The sequence below is a fragment of the Talpa occidentalis genome, unplaced genomic scaffold (assembly GCF_014898055.3).
Source record: "Talpa occidentalis isolate TD23 unplaced genomic scaffold, MPIMG_talOcc4v2.1 talOcc4.9, whole genome shotgun sequence".
NCBI classification, from domain to species: Eukaryota; Metazoa; Chordata; class Mammalia; order Eulipotyphla; family Talpidae; genus Talpa; species Talpa occidentalis.
In genome coordinates this window covers 17,422,111-17,435,239 of record NW_023605305.1, presented here as the reverse complement: position 1 = coordinate 17,435,239, position 13,129 = coordinate 17,422,111, and positions in this window count along the sequence as shown.

Sequence of the window (13,129 nt, the reverse complement as noted above, 5' to 3'; positions counted from 1 at the left end):
CTAGAGCACTGCTGTGAAGACCTCTCTGGACCAACCTTCTAGAAGATGAGAGACACTTGGAGCAGAGTCACAGTGCTCCCAGCACCAGTGCTCACCAACCAACGTGGGCCTGCATCAGCCAACAACTGCGGAACCCCCCAGATATGTGAGGGAGTCCAGCCAAGACCAGCAGAGCTTCTTAGCCCACCCACATCTGACCCCAGAGAAGTGAGCAGTACATGGACTTGGGGTCTGTAATTTCTGCCCAAAAGTCTAATTGTAGCGATCAATAACTAACTGATGCAGGTACTATGAGAAGCAACAGTCTGGGGCTATCTGGGGAGGCTTCCTGGAGAAGGAAAAGTGATGTGGGGTTTAATGGTGAGTATGTGCTGCCCAAGGGAAGGTCAACAGGAGGACAAAGTCTGTAGGCTTGACAGAACTCTCTGCAGGAAGCTGGGACATAAACCTCAGGGTGGCCAGAGCTACATGAGCACAGGGCGGAGGGGAGGCAGACCACTTCACAGGAGGCTTGAATGTCATGCTAAGGCATTTTTAGGGCCTAGGGAGCCACGACAGACCTTTCATGAGGCTGACCTTTGAGGGTGACCATTCTTGTGGTCAGGCTGGAGGAGCAGATTGGAGCTGACAGGTGGGAGGCTGGGGCCCCAGTGCAGGGGAGCAGGGGAGCCAGAATGGAGGCCCCATGAGAACCAACTGAAGGAAGATGCCCCCAGGGGGTGGTGTCTGTGCAGTTGGTGCTTTCCCGGAAGTTCTCCCCCTTCCAGGCTGTACCACAGGACCCTTGACCTGGGTCACATATGCATCTCATTGTGGTTAATTAAGTTAAATTTCCTGTCAGTTTTGAAGGGTTCACTAATTGATAAAAACTGGGTAACAGCTTTTCAGCCTCCAAATGGAAGAGGTGAAAAGAGTTTCCCAGGATGTTCCCAAGAATACTACTTTCATCAGGGCAGCAGGCGTAATGTGTCCTGGGCACAGACCCACACCCCCCAATCCATGTGCTCATTCTCTTACCTGCTGCCTCTCCGCGGGTCTTCCCCAGAACTCCTTCCGTTGCACCTACGCTGGGCACTGTTGTGTTGATACGACCCCACACTTAACTGCTGTGTTATCTTGAGTTCATTACATGGTGCCAGATGCATCCTTTGATAATCAACTCACATTTAATTAAATTACAGATTGATTAATGGGGTTCATGTGTTGTGACAAAACAGGAGTGTTCATAGGGTTGGAAGATATAATTGACATTAGTGAGGGAAGTGGGCACTTTTACAGCTTTAATGTCTCCATAAATCCCCCCAAGATGAGCTTTGCTGCCTGAAGAGGGGTTAAAATTACCTCCCTACCTATGTCTGTGGCTTCAGGCAAATTGCAAACCTGTCTGGGTTGTAGTTTCTGCTTCTTGAAAATGGGGTAGGAAGGGCTCCAGCAAAGCTAGTTTTTTCCTCTGGGCATGAGCTCTCCACCACTGAAGGAAAGTGTCCCCCGCCTTGTCTCCAGTGCACCCTGAAGCCATGCAGACAAAGGCCCTCCTTAGCCCCTCCAGTGAAAACAGGAACCCTTGTTCCTCTCCTGGGCTCACTGCAGCCCAATTACCACCCACCTTGCAGCAATAGCAGGAACAGCGGGTGTCAAAATCCCTTCCCAGAAGTCGTAGGTCCTCTACACAGAAAATCTCCAAAGATCTGTCATCGTCTAATATTTATTCTGGAGACCAGAGCTTGCAGATAAGGTGAGTGCATGGTGCTAACAGTGCAGAATAAATTTATAGAGTTTAATCCACAAAAGTCACACTTACTGGGCTCATTATGGGGCTGACTGGGGACTCAGAAAGAGGGAAACCTACTCCCAGCTCATGGGAACTTCTGATGGGTGACCCTCTGGCTGCAAAGAGTCACTCATGAGAATCTCAGCATCTTAGAACATGGAAGTTACCAAAACTGGGGATCTTATATGCTAAGTCTTAGAGATTTATGTTGATCAATCTTTTTTAAAAAAGATTTATTTATTTATGCATACAAGAGCTGGGGTACAGGCCAGAGGTGTGGGAGGTGAGAGGATTCACCAGAGACAGAGTGGGGAACAGAACAGGCAGATTGAGTGAAATACACTGCTGAGGGGAGTAGTGGGCGAGACAGGAGAGGTCTGCTTCGTCATGTGGGTTTCTCTCTGGCCAGCCGGGGATTGAACTCAGCCTGTAGAGGCTGTGAATTGCTTCACAGTGCGGTGCTTAACCCCTTGTGCCCCCAGGGAGGCACTTATGTTGATACAATTTTAAAACCTGAAGTCAATGTCAGACTCAGCATTTTAGGATTTCAGGGGCCCCAATTCACATTCCAGTCTATCAAATATGTGAGGTCAAGGACTCCCAGACTGAGAGCAGCAAGTGCAAAGGCCCTGAGGCAGGCATATGGATGGTGTGTTTGAAGAATGGGACTGTGTAAAACTCCCAGACTTTGGGGCACACCAGGAATAAGGGAGAGGATGCTGCCTGCCATGGGACGTAATGAGACAGTGAGTACCTGCCATAAAGAAAACCAAAAAAGTCTAAGACATAACTTTGCCTCCTCACTCAGTCTTCCAAACCATCTGTATTTGTGAGAGAGTCCTCTTATAAGCCCAATTTACAGCAAGAAAACTGAGGCCCAGAGAGGTGGGTGACTTGCTCCTGCCCCACACACCAGAAATTCTCAGAACCAGGATCAAAGTCCAGTGGCAGGTACAACGAGCTGTGGCCTGTCCACCCCCTCACCATCCCTGAGCTGGGGGCGCTCAGTTGCTGAGGGGAGCACTGTCCTCCTGAGGGTCACTCCCTGGGCAGAGGGGCTGTCGGGTTGGGGGGACCTGGGTCTGAATCTGCCTCCTCCCCTCACGTGCTGTGTGGTTCTGGACATGTTCGCCAATCCCTGCACCTCAGTTTCCTCCTCCATGAAAGGGGAGCACACTGGCCTCCTTGGATGGCTGTTGTGGGGGTCAAATAAGAGAAAGCTATAAAGGGCCCCTAGTAGATACTAAAATGTTTCAGGTGCTTAGTTGGTATTTTTTAAGTCTGCTCCATTTCTTTGGAGAAAGGCCTGTCTCCCTCCTCTCGCTGATTTCAGAAGCTTTTTCTTAACTGCATGTGCAGGAGGCAGAACAAACTCGCTGCCCAGAAGCCGAGGAGCTGAGGCCCCAGCCTGGGCTGTGCAGCTCCCCCGGCCGCTGGGTTGCTCTGAAGCTGTAGATGGTTGCTCACCTGTAGACAGAGCACGATGCCTCCCAGATGCTGCGTGAGGGCTGAGCTCCATGATGCTGCTGGGGGCGTGATGGAGCAGGCACAGGAAGGGCACTAAGGATGCCAGCTGCTCTGCTTGGAGGGGGAATTTCTGCTCTGTCTTTGAGCTCAGACTCCTGGCTCCTAAATGTGTGAAGAGATGGAAGGGCAGGAGGCCAGAAGCTGGAGAAGCCTGTGACTGGAGTCCACGTGCACCTTGTCAAGTCACCGCCCTCCCTGGCCCCCTGTCTCTTCATCTATGAGACAGATAAGAGTATACTTACTCCTACCCCAGCGGCACAACCCGGCGAACTTAAAGACACCCTCAGAAAGACGGCAGAAGAGGAACGCCTCACTGTCACCTGTGTGAGTGGCCCAGATTGACATCTGAAGAGAAACAGGCACTATTTCAGGATGCATGGAAAACTGCAACACTTAATTCTCAAACATATTTATGTAAAATTAATTGGATCACCTGTTCTCCACAACTTTTAATTGCAAAATCAATTAAAATTCAAACGTTTAGCTTACAGCCCAGGGAAGTGAAGGCAGAGCCCAGCATGGCCCTGGCCCCCCCAGCGGTCCTAGCAGCGCCCCCTACTGACCCTGTGGGGAGTAGGAGGAGTCTCCTAGATGGACAGGACTTAGCAGGCAGTGGGGTGGGGCAGGGGGCGCCTCCAGCAAGGGACCTGATCTAACAAGGTCAGGCAAAAGGGAAGGGGTGGTTGTTCCCTGGAGGTGGTCAGAGCGGCGGACAGACAGCAACTCCTCTGCTCCCCTCGCCCTGTTTTGTCCCCCCGACCTATTCACTATCTCTTTGCCTGTGTATCTCTTTGCATACCGTCTTATCCTGGGTAAAACACCCACTCCGTGAAGACAGGTCTGCTGTGTATACTGCTGTGTGCCTGGTGCCTGAGAGTGACTAGCACTTAGTAGGTGCTCACTGCTGGCGGGTGAAGGATGGATGGATGGGTGGGTGGGTGGATGGATGGGTGGATGAATGGATGGAATGATGGATAAATGGGTGGAGGTGTGTGGGTGGGTGGATAGATGGATCAAAGGAGGGATTTCCACACTGAAAGGAGGGAGGGAATTTCAGAGTCGAAGTGTTCTTGGCAGGTTGGGCAGCCCTGGAGGGGCTCCTTCCCCAAGGTGCCTGAAGTCACTCAGAGGAAGGAGATGAGCATTGACCAGGGCTATATGTGTTCTTAGAACCTTCTCCTGGCGGCTCCACACGGGCGTCTTCTGGCCTGCTCCGCCTGAGCTGCTGGATCCCTCTCTCTCAGGCAGAGACAGTGTTCCGTCTCCTGTTCTTTGCTGTCGAGGGAACAGCTTACTTCTTTGTGACCCTGTGTTCTCATTAGTACGCAGGACCGTCATTCCTGGAACTGAGGGCTGTGGAGAAATCTGCTTTGTAAGGAAACGTGCTCAGGCACCAAGATCCACACTCGGCAGCCTCCAGAGTCCGCCTGCTGGGGAGAGGCCTGGACAGCCGCTCTCCAGTTTGGCTCAAGCTTCCAGTTTGCAGCACCCCAGGAGAGAGGCAGAGGCACCCCTAACACCCAGGAAAGGGTGCGAGAGGAGTGAAAGCCCCCTTGCTCCTCCCCCGGACGCACTCTGCTGCACAGGCTGCGCTGTTCCACCTTGGGAGGACATTTTGATCATCAATCCAAGCAGCTGATGAGATATTTGCACATTTATGGGGGAGGGAGATGAAATCCAGGTGAGCTGGAACCCTCCTCTTCAGGTGTGCAAAGGAGCACACGGGCCTGCCCGCCAGCCAGTGCTGAGTTTCCTGTGAGACCCTGGGTTTGGCCCGGGAGATGCCCAGGAGTTGGCATGGGGAAGGTGGGGGAGGTGCCTAGAAGAAATCAGTGTTAGGGCAATTAATCCAATAATTCATCCTTGGATCAGGGAAAGAAGTGGCTTCTACACCCAAAGATCCTTTGAGTGGTGGTTCCCAACCCTCCTGCTTGAGTGTTTGTCTGTTTCTGTGGGTGATGGATGCAAAAGCAGCTCTAATGAACCTGGAGTGGGCACCAGGTAGCAATATCTGTCCCCACCCGACTCCAGCTGCTGCCACGGCCCATGGAGGAGACACCTGGATAAACTCAAAGACTCTGCAGGGTCGCACAGGGCTGAGTGGAGTCACTGGGGCTGCCCACAGGAGGGCTGGGCAGATGGGGTCCGGGAGCTGTGCCAGCGTCATCTGTGCAGCCTGGGGCCTGAGGGCTGTGGGCGCCCACTGCAAGCTGAGGCTCTCTTCTGCAGTCCCATCCAGCCACTCACAGAAGCAGAAGCTTGGGGGAGACTCCACAGAGCTGGTTGGAGCCCCATCACTACCACTCCTGAGCAGGTCCATGGGCCACTGTCTGTCACAGTAGTGAGGTGTGACCATATCTTCCATCAAGCTCTGGGACTCATTTCACAGTCCACATCCACCCCCAGTCTGGCAGACACAGTGGTAGAGAGAACAGAGGAGATTCTCTGTCAGACCCGGGCTCAATTCGTGTCTCAGCTGTGTGACCCTTGGAAAATCACTTAACCTCTCTGTGCTTCATTTGTCTCATCTGTAAAATAGGAACTCCTAGGATTCCCATCACACGAGGTTGTTATGAGGTTTAAATGCGTAAAAGGAAGTAAAGGCAGGCACCTAACAAGTGCTCAACAGAAAGCAACCTTCATCCTCACCATCATCAGAGCTTTCTCTCTGCACATGCTGAAATATTATGTCATGGAGGCCGAGCTCTATATTTAGTTCTCTTTCTTACCATTCTATCATCAGCACTTTCCCACATCATTGAAAATTCCTCAAAAGCATGATGTTAATAGCTTTGTAATTGTACCTCATTTAGATGCACCATAATTTACTTCATCATCCTCCACTGTCAGAGGATTACAGGGCTTTTCTCCTAGACGTGGAGGCTGTGATGAATGAGGGGGCTGTTGCCTAGGTCCCTTGCACACCCTCAGGACAGGCTCTGCAGGTGGAACTCAGCATCCAGAGCAGCGATGCTTCTCAGCCTCAGGGGCTTCGTCCCCCACTCACTTTCTCGAAATTGCCGTGATGTGCACCCCAGCGGCCCCAAGGGTGCCTGGCTCACCACCCACAGCCCTGGCCGGTGGCATCTGCTTCCCAGCGACATGAGCAGCAGGTGCCTGGGTGTTCGGAAGATTCTCAGTGAGGACAAGAAGTGGCCAGGGTGGGCAGCCCCGGGCAGGAGTCAGAGGGGCTGGTCCCATCCCTCCTGGCCCCGAATCATGAGCCACACACGTCCCTTCTCCTCTGGGTTTCCACTTGCCCAGCTGTGCAAAGGCCTCTGATTACCCTCTCTCCCTGCAGCCCATCTGGTGGGGGAAGAGGGCTAACACATAGTAGGTGTCCGGGAACTCCTTTGTTGAAGACTGAACTCCCAAGTGCACCTTAAAAATATCCATATTTTCCACATTTCATACTCCCTCTGCCGTACAGCCTCTGCCAGAGCTCGCCTCAGCGAACTGAGTCTGCTCACCGCATTTCCCAGCTGGGCAGCAGGGGCTAAGGACCCAGACTCCAGAGTCAGACAGCCCGGGTTTGAGTTTCAACTTTGCCTCTCAGTAGCAATGTGACTCTGGACAAGTTACTCAATTTCTCTGGGCCTGATGCTCCCCGTGCCCCCCGGTTGGTTCTCTGCAGAGGGATACAGCCTCCTGGGAAGCCGGTGAAGCTTCTCAGAGCTGGGGAGTCTGGGCATCCCTCTGCAGAGAACCAACCCCAGCTCCCCCCGCCTGGGGCCTCTGCACCCTGGTCCACTCTGCTCTGCCTGCCCTGCCTGCCCTGCATCTCCTGGGAGACCAAGCTCAGCCATCAGCACAACTGCTCTCATTACCTGTGCACGCACCTGCTTCATCTCTCCTGATGGAGCGTGAGCTCCCTGTGACAAGCCAGGGACCTCCCGCCTCAAGCACTGTGCTGACCCCTGGTTCAGGGTGGGCACATAGTGGGTGCTTGGTATGTTTGGTGAATGAGTGGAGGAAGGAGTGACTTTATTTAGCTCTGGGGAAGTGATGAAGGGAAGGAGGCTTCCTAGGGCTTCCCTGGACTTCTCTGGGCCAGGAAACCCTAAGGAGGAAGGGGTGGGAGCATTTTGAGGCCCCTAGGCTGGGTCAGCAGGAGTGAGGCTTCTCCTTCCATCTTGAGAGCCTCCGCTGAGGCCGCACACTGTGCCTTGCTCTGCCTTCCTGGAGAACGGGCCCTTTCGCTGGAAAGGCCAAGCCCGTTTGCAAGTGCGAGATTCCTGCCACTTTCTGGCATGACGTCCCCCCTGAGCGTCCTGGAGCCCCTTCGTGGCGTAACACATTTATCCTGAAACCCGAAGGGCACCAGGTAGGGGTGGAGCTGGGCTGCCTTGAGAGCCAGCTGCTCTGCTCTCCGCTGCGACTACTCTCTCTTGCATCCCTCTTCCCCAGCCCTGCCCGCATTTCCCCGTTCATAACCATTCACTGAGCCGCTGCTGTGGACAGAGGGCTGCAGTCGTGGGCTCAGGGCAGTGGACGAGCCATCTGCAGCCAGGGACAGCTGTGATCCATCGTGGCCCTGGCTTGGCGGCCAGCAGGCTGTTGGAAAAGGAGGGGGGCAAAGAGGCCTGCCTGTAGAGGAAAAAATGGGGGGTATCACTGCCCCTCCTCTGGGCTACCTCAGACGTGGACACATCCTCCAGCCTTTTCCTCATCCTTCTCCAGAGATGGGCTCTGCGAATGCTAACCTCGAGAATTGGGGTGTGCAGATCCTCGATCCCCCAGCTGCAAGTGCTGCCCCTCTGGAGATCTCGAGTTTTCCATCTATACAGCTCAGGGGTTCCCGGTGCCAACTTTGGCTGCTCCTTGGAATGTTCTGGGGTGGGTTGGAGCCATTAAAAATCTTGACTCTTGGGGCAAAGAGGTTTGGACACTGTCAGCCTGAGGCTGTTATATCCTGGTGAAGAGCCTGAACTCTGGGCTCCAGTCTTGAGTCTGCCTCTAACCAATTGTGCGACCTTGGGCAAAGGGCTGTGCTGTCGGAATCTCCTCTGTCTTGTTATTCTGGGATGAACATCTGATTCCTCCCAGAGCTCATGTTGAGATCTAACCCCCCGGTGCTGTAGTATTTGAGGGTGGAGCCGTTAGGTCATGAGTGTGGAGCCCTCATAAATGGGGCGAGCGCCCCTGTAAGAGCTTGGCCAGAGAACAAGCTCCTTCTCTTCCCACCATGGGAGACTGCAACAGGAAGTCGGCCATCTGCAAGCCGGAAGCTGGCTCTCAGGAGACCCTGACCATCCTGACACGTGATGCCCGACCTTAGAACTTCACGAAATACATTTCTGTTGTTTAAAGCCAATTAAGACAGTCACGGGCCCAGGACACAGGTCGTGGGAGGATAAATATATCCAAAGTGCTGGCCCCAGAGCTGGACACGGTGGGGTCAGACACCAGCAGCAAAGGTCCCTGGGCCTCTAGTCACGAGGACTCAGTGGGCCTGAGGTCCTGTTCCAGGTGGGCTCTGTCCAGATCCTGACCACCCTGCTCACCCTGCCTCCCACCCCCGTGCCTGCTGCATCTCCTCCTCCAGGCCCTGCGGCAGCTCTGCCTGCTCACCCCTCGTGATCAATCTCTCTGTTCTTTAAGCTTCACTTAAAAAGCCATCTGGGAGGATGGATGGTGCTAGGTGCATTTTATAGCATAGGTTTCCACAGAAGAGAGCTTAGAAAATAAGGCACAGCACTTAGGGTTCCGATCTTATTAGGCCCCATAACTCTGACCCTTGGGGTAGAGTTGTATTTCTGGATAGTGCACCCCCCTGCACCTCCCTCCTCCACCTCCCCCTCCACCAGGCTGCCTTCCCCATGGTCTGGACTTGCTCTCATGTGTCTTGAGGGGGCCTGCTCCTAGGTCTCTGGCTGATTCCCTCCTTCTCTTTCACCCAATGGGCTGTAGCTGGGGTTTCCTAAGCTCACACTCTCCTCTCCTGTGCCACCTCGGGGAGCTGCTCTCTAGTCTCTGGTGAAGCTTTGACTTTCTTTGGGGTCTCCCAAGGCAGATTTGGGGCCAACGGGTGGATACCCCGAGGAGAGCTGTGTCCACAACTGGGGTGGATGGATGGCCTGGGGAGGGGTCATGAGCCCCATCACTGGAGGTGTGCACCGAGGATGGGTGAGCACTCAGCAGAGAGGCCTCCAGGAGGCAAGCTAGCAGAGCTCCTGTGAGCTCTGGCCAGAGTCCTCACCTCTTCAAGGTGCCTGACCTTCAATCCACACTCACCAAGCCTCTGTTTCTTCACCTGGAAAATCAGTCAAAATAATAGCCCCCCGCTTTCCAGGGTTGTCATGGAGACGAAAGGACATATGTGTGTGTGTGAAGCACTGAGCACAGAGTGCACATTATCATTACCAGGAGCGGGAGGAGGCCGGCCAAGATTTTGATGCTCAAGCAATTTAGGATTCAAAAGTTCTGTGATTTTTAAAAACCCAAGTCTCTGAGATTCTTCAGAAGACAAGACTTCATAGGATTCCAAGGTTTCCAGAGTGTGATATTGTGATTCTTCTCATTTGCGGCTCCTGGGGAATCTGGGGCTGTGCATGTCCTGGCTCCCTCCCCACCCCCAAGAGAGGGCCAGGCTGTGAGGGGCTTCTCCCCTCTGCCCTGCTAGCCCCCTCCTCATCAGTCTCCTTTTCCCTGCCCAGCCTCTCCCTCTGGCCCTTTGCCCCAGATGCGGGGTCCCCCACACCCAGATCCCAGTACTGAGCCTGCATCTGCCTCCACCCAGCTCAATACCTGCTCCCCAGTGCCTCTCATCTCCCCATCTCTGCCCCACCTTTGAGGCCAAAGTAGAAAGTGGAATTTGGTAAGTGACCTTCATGGCCACTGGAAACCAAGGTTCCAGAAGCTTCCAGGGACTTTGCCTCAGTCACTCTCACAGCAGGGTGCCAGCTGACACCAGGTTGTTGTGGGGAGACTTTTGCCCTCACCCCATGCTGGAGACACCTCTGTGGCCTTTCCAGGCCCTCCCCAATCTCCTCGCCCACCTCCCCACCTCTCTGACCTGTCTTAATGCCTCTGTCTCTATTCATTCCTTACATCTTCATGCCTGCAATGGACTGAATTCTCGCCCCCCAAATCCATATGTGGATGTTCTAACCCCCAACACAATGGTCTCAGGGGGTGAGAGGCAATTAGATTTCAATGAGGTCATGATGTAGACTCTGCTCCCCCATGATGGGATCGGCCCCATGGAGCCCAGAGAGCTCCCCCATTCAGTAGGAAGTTGGCTTCTGTAACCCCTAGAACCTGACCTTGCTGAACCCCTGGGAGAAAATTCATTTCTGGAGGTTAGTGCCCCTCAATCCGTATTTGGTTATGGCCGCCTGAGCTGACCACTACAGTGACCTCATTGTCCTCATTCCCCTGCTCTCTCCTCTCCCTGTGACAGCCGCCAGCTCAGAGGGGCGAAGGCAGAGCTTCTCTATAGAGAGCGGTTGATGCGGGTGCCATTGAGCCTCAGAGCAGAGCCTCTCTGAGAGCCCAGGACACCCTTGATCAAAAATAAAAATGGCTGGAGCTTTGGGACCTGAAAAGTCAGTAGCAAGGGAGGGTGGGTCTTCCATTTGGCAGGAGGATGGGACAAGGCAGGGGATGGGGCCAGCCTTGCCATAAATGGGGAGGGGGCTCCAGCCAGGCGGGATGTGAGACCACCTAGGAAGTGCTTCTGGGGCCAAATGCCCAGCAGCTGAGCAATGACCCCACGGCCAGGCTGGGGCAGACAGACCTGCTCACCCTGACCCAGGTGCTTGGGTGTGGGCCGGGGAACCCCATCATCGTCTGGGTCCCTGTGAACTGTCTGTCTGACCCTCTCCTTCTGTGAGTCAGTTCCCCAGCACACATGGCCTCAGCGCTCTCTTTCTCTTTGATGGTTTTGGAGGGTCTGCCCTACTCTGCCAGGCTGCGGGCCCACAGCCTCTGAGCCTCTCCTGTTCCTCCTTCACCAGCAACCAGCAACCCTCTAATGTCACCTTCCCCCAGCAGGGATGCCTGCAGCACGACCCTCATCCCTCTCCCTCCCCTGTCTCTCTCCAGCCTCATTCAATGTCCTGCTCTTTACCCCTGGGTCTGCTGAGTTTACCTGCCTGTCCACAGGCCCGTCCAGCACAGTTCAGCTAGTTCTGTTCCCTCCCACTCAACCCCTGACATCTGTGACTTGGGCATTTGCTCTCCATCCCCCGCTCCCTGTTCCCTGTAGCCCACAGCCAAGAGCACCAAGACCTCCTGGGGTTTCCACATCACATTGCACCCCTTCCAGCTTCTCCCCGCTGCCACTGTCCTGGCCCAGGCCCATCAGCTCACACTCCAGGGCAGCACACGCTTCTGCCTCTCAGCCTCAAATCTCCTTCAACCTGGACAGATCTTCCTAAATCAGACCCTGCCACTCCCCCAAGCCACACTTTGGATGACTTCCCGCGGCCTTAAAGACAGCACCGCTGTTCCTCGGAGTGACTTAGAAGGCCATTCATTCAGTTATTCAAGAAATATTTCTTAAATCACTATTATGGCCAAACACTTCTGGGGATGCAGCAAAGATAAAATAGACACAGATCACTGCCTCATGGAACTAACATTTCTAGTAGACAGAGACAGACAATAAAGAGTTGGGACATGCGCAATAAGTAATACAGGACTGGTTAAAAGTTAAGAACGATAAAGCAGGAAACAGGGTAGAAGCTGCAGGGATGAGCTCAAGGACAGATCTGGTAAAGGGAGGCATCAGTGAGAAAGTGACATTTGAGCTGTGCCTTCAAGACTTGTGAAAAAATGAGCCTTCCGGAAGGAAGAACATTTGAGGCCAATGGACCGGCAAGTGCAAAGGCCCTGGGGTGGGAGCAAGCCTGGTGTGTTTGTGGAAGTAGCTTCCTCTCAGCTTGGAGGGTCCTATGATGGTTTTGTGACAACTTGACTGTGTGAAGGACGCCCAGAATCTAGTAAAGCACTTCGGGGAGTGTGTGTGAAGGTGCTTCTGGAAGAGAAGAGCATTTGAATCATAGGCTGAGTGAGAAGTAGCCCTCTCCAATGTGGGCGGGCAGCAGGCAGGCCACGGACGCCCAAACAGGACAAAAAGGTTCAGGGAGCTGCATCATCATCTGTCCTCAGACCTCATTGTTCCTGGTTCTCTAGTCTTTAGACTAAAGGCCCCTGGTCCTCAAGACTTCGGGTTTGACTGGAAATACACCTCCAAATTTCCTGGGCCTCGGCTTGTAGAGGACAGCTCTTGGGTCCTCTGGGCCACTGTAATTACCTGAGCAAGCCCTCACAGTAAATCTTTCCATATATCTTATATCTCCTATTGGTTCTTTCCGCCCAGAGAAGCTGACCAATGCAGCCTCCTTGGTCCGGTCCCCCTCCTGCTGCCATCCTCACCCACACTCCCCCCTCCCCAATACACAATGCCTCTTCCCTCACTCCCATTGCCTGCTCTGTTCCTTCTTCAGAGACACTTTTCCATGCACTCTTACTTATTCTTAAAGCTCTCCCTAAACACTCTCCCACCCATCCATCCAGGGCCAGGGCTTTCCGGGTCTTCTCCAATCTGCCTGTATGTCTTCCATCAGAAAGATCATGGAATCACCAGTCACCGCCTTTCCCCAAGCATGTCCAGTGCGATTCTACCTCAGGGCCTTTGCACTTGCTGTGTCTTCTCTTGGAAGAGTCAGCTATTGCCTGATGCATGTCTTCACTTCCTTTGAGTCTCTCCTCAAATGCTTCCTTCCCAGAAATGCACCCCCTTTCCTGTCCACCTCTTCCCCGCCTTCTGTTCTCTAGAGTATATTCCCTGGCCTGATGGAAGGTGATGGGCTTGCTTGATTGTTT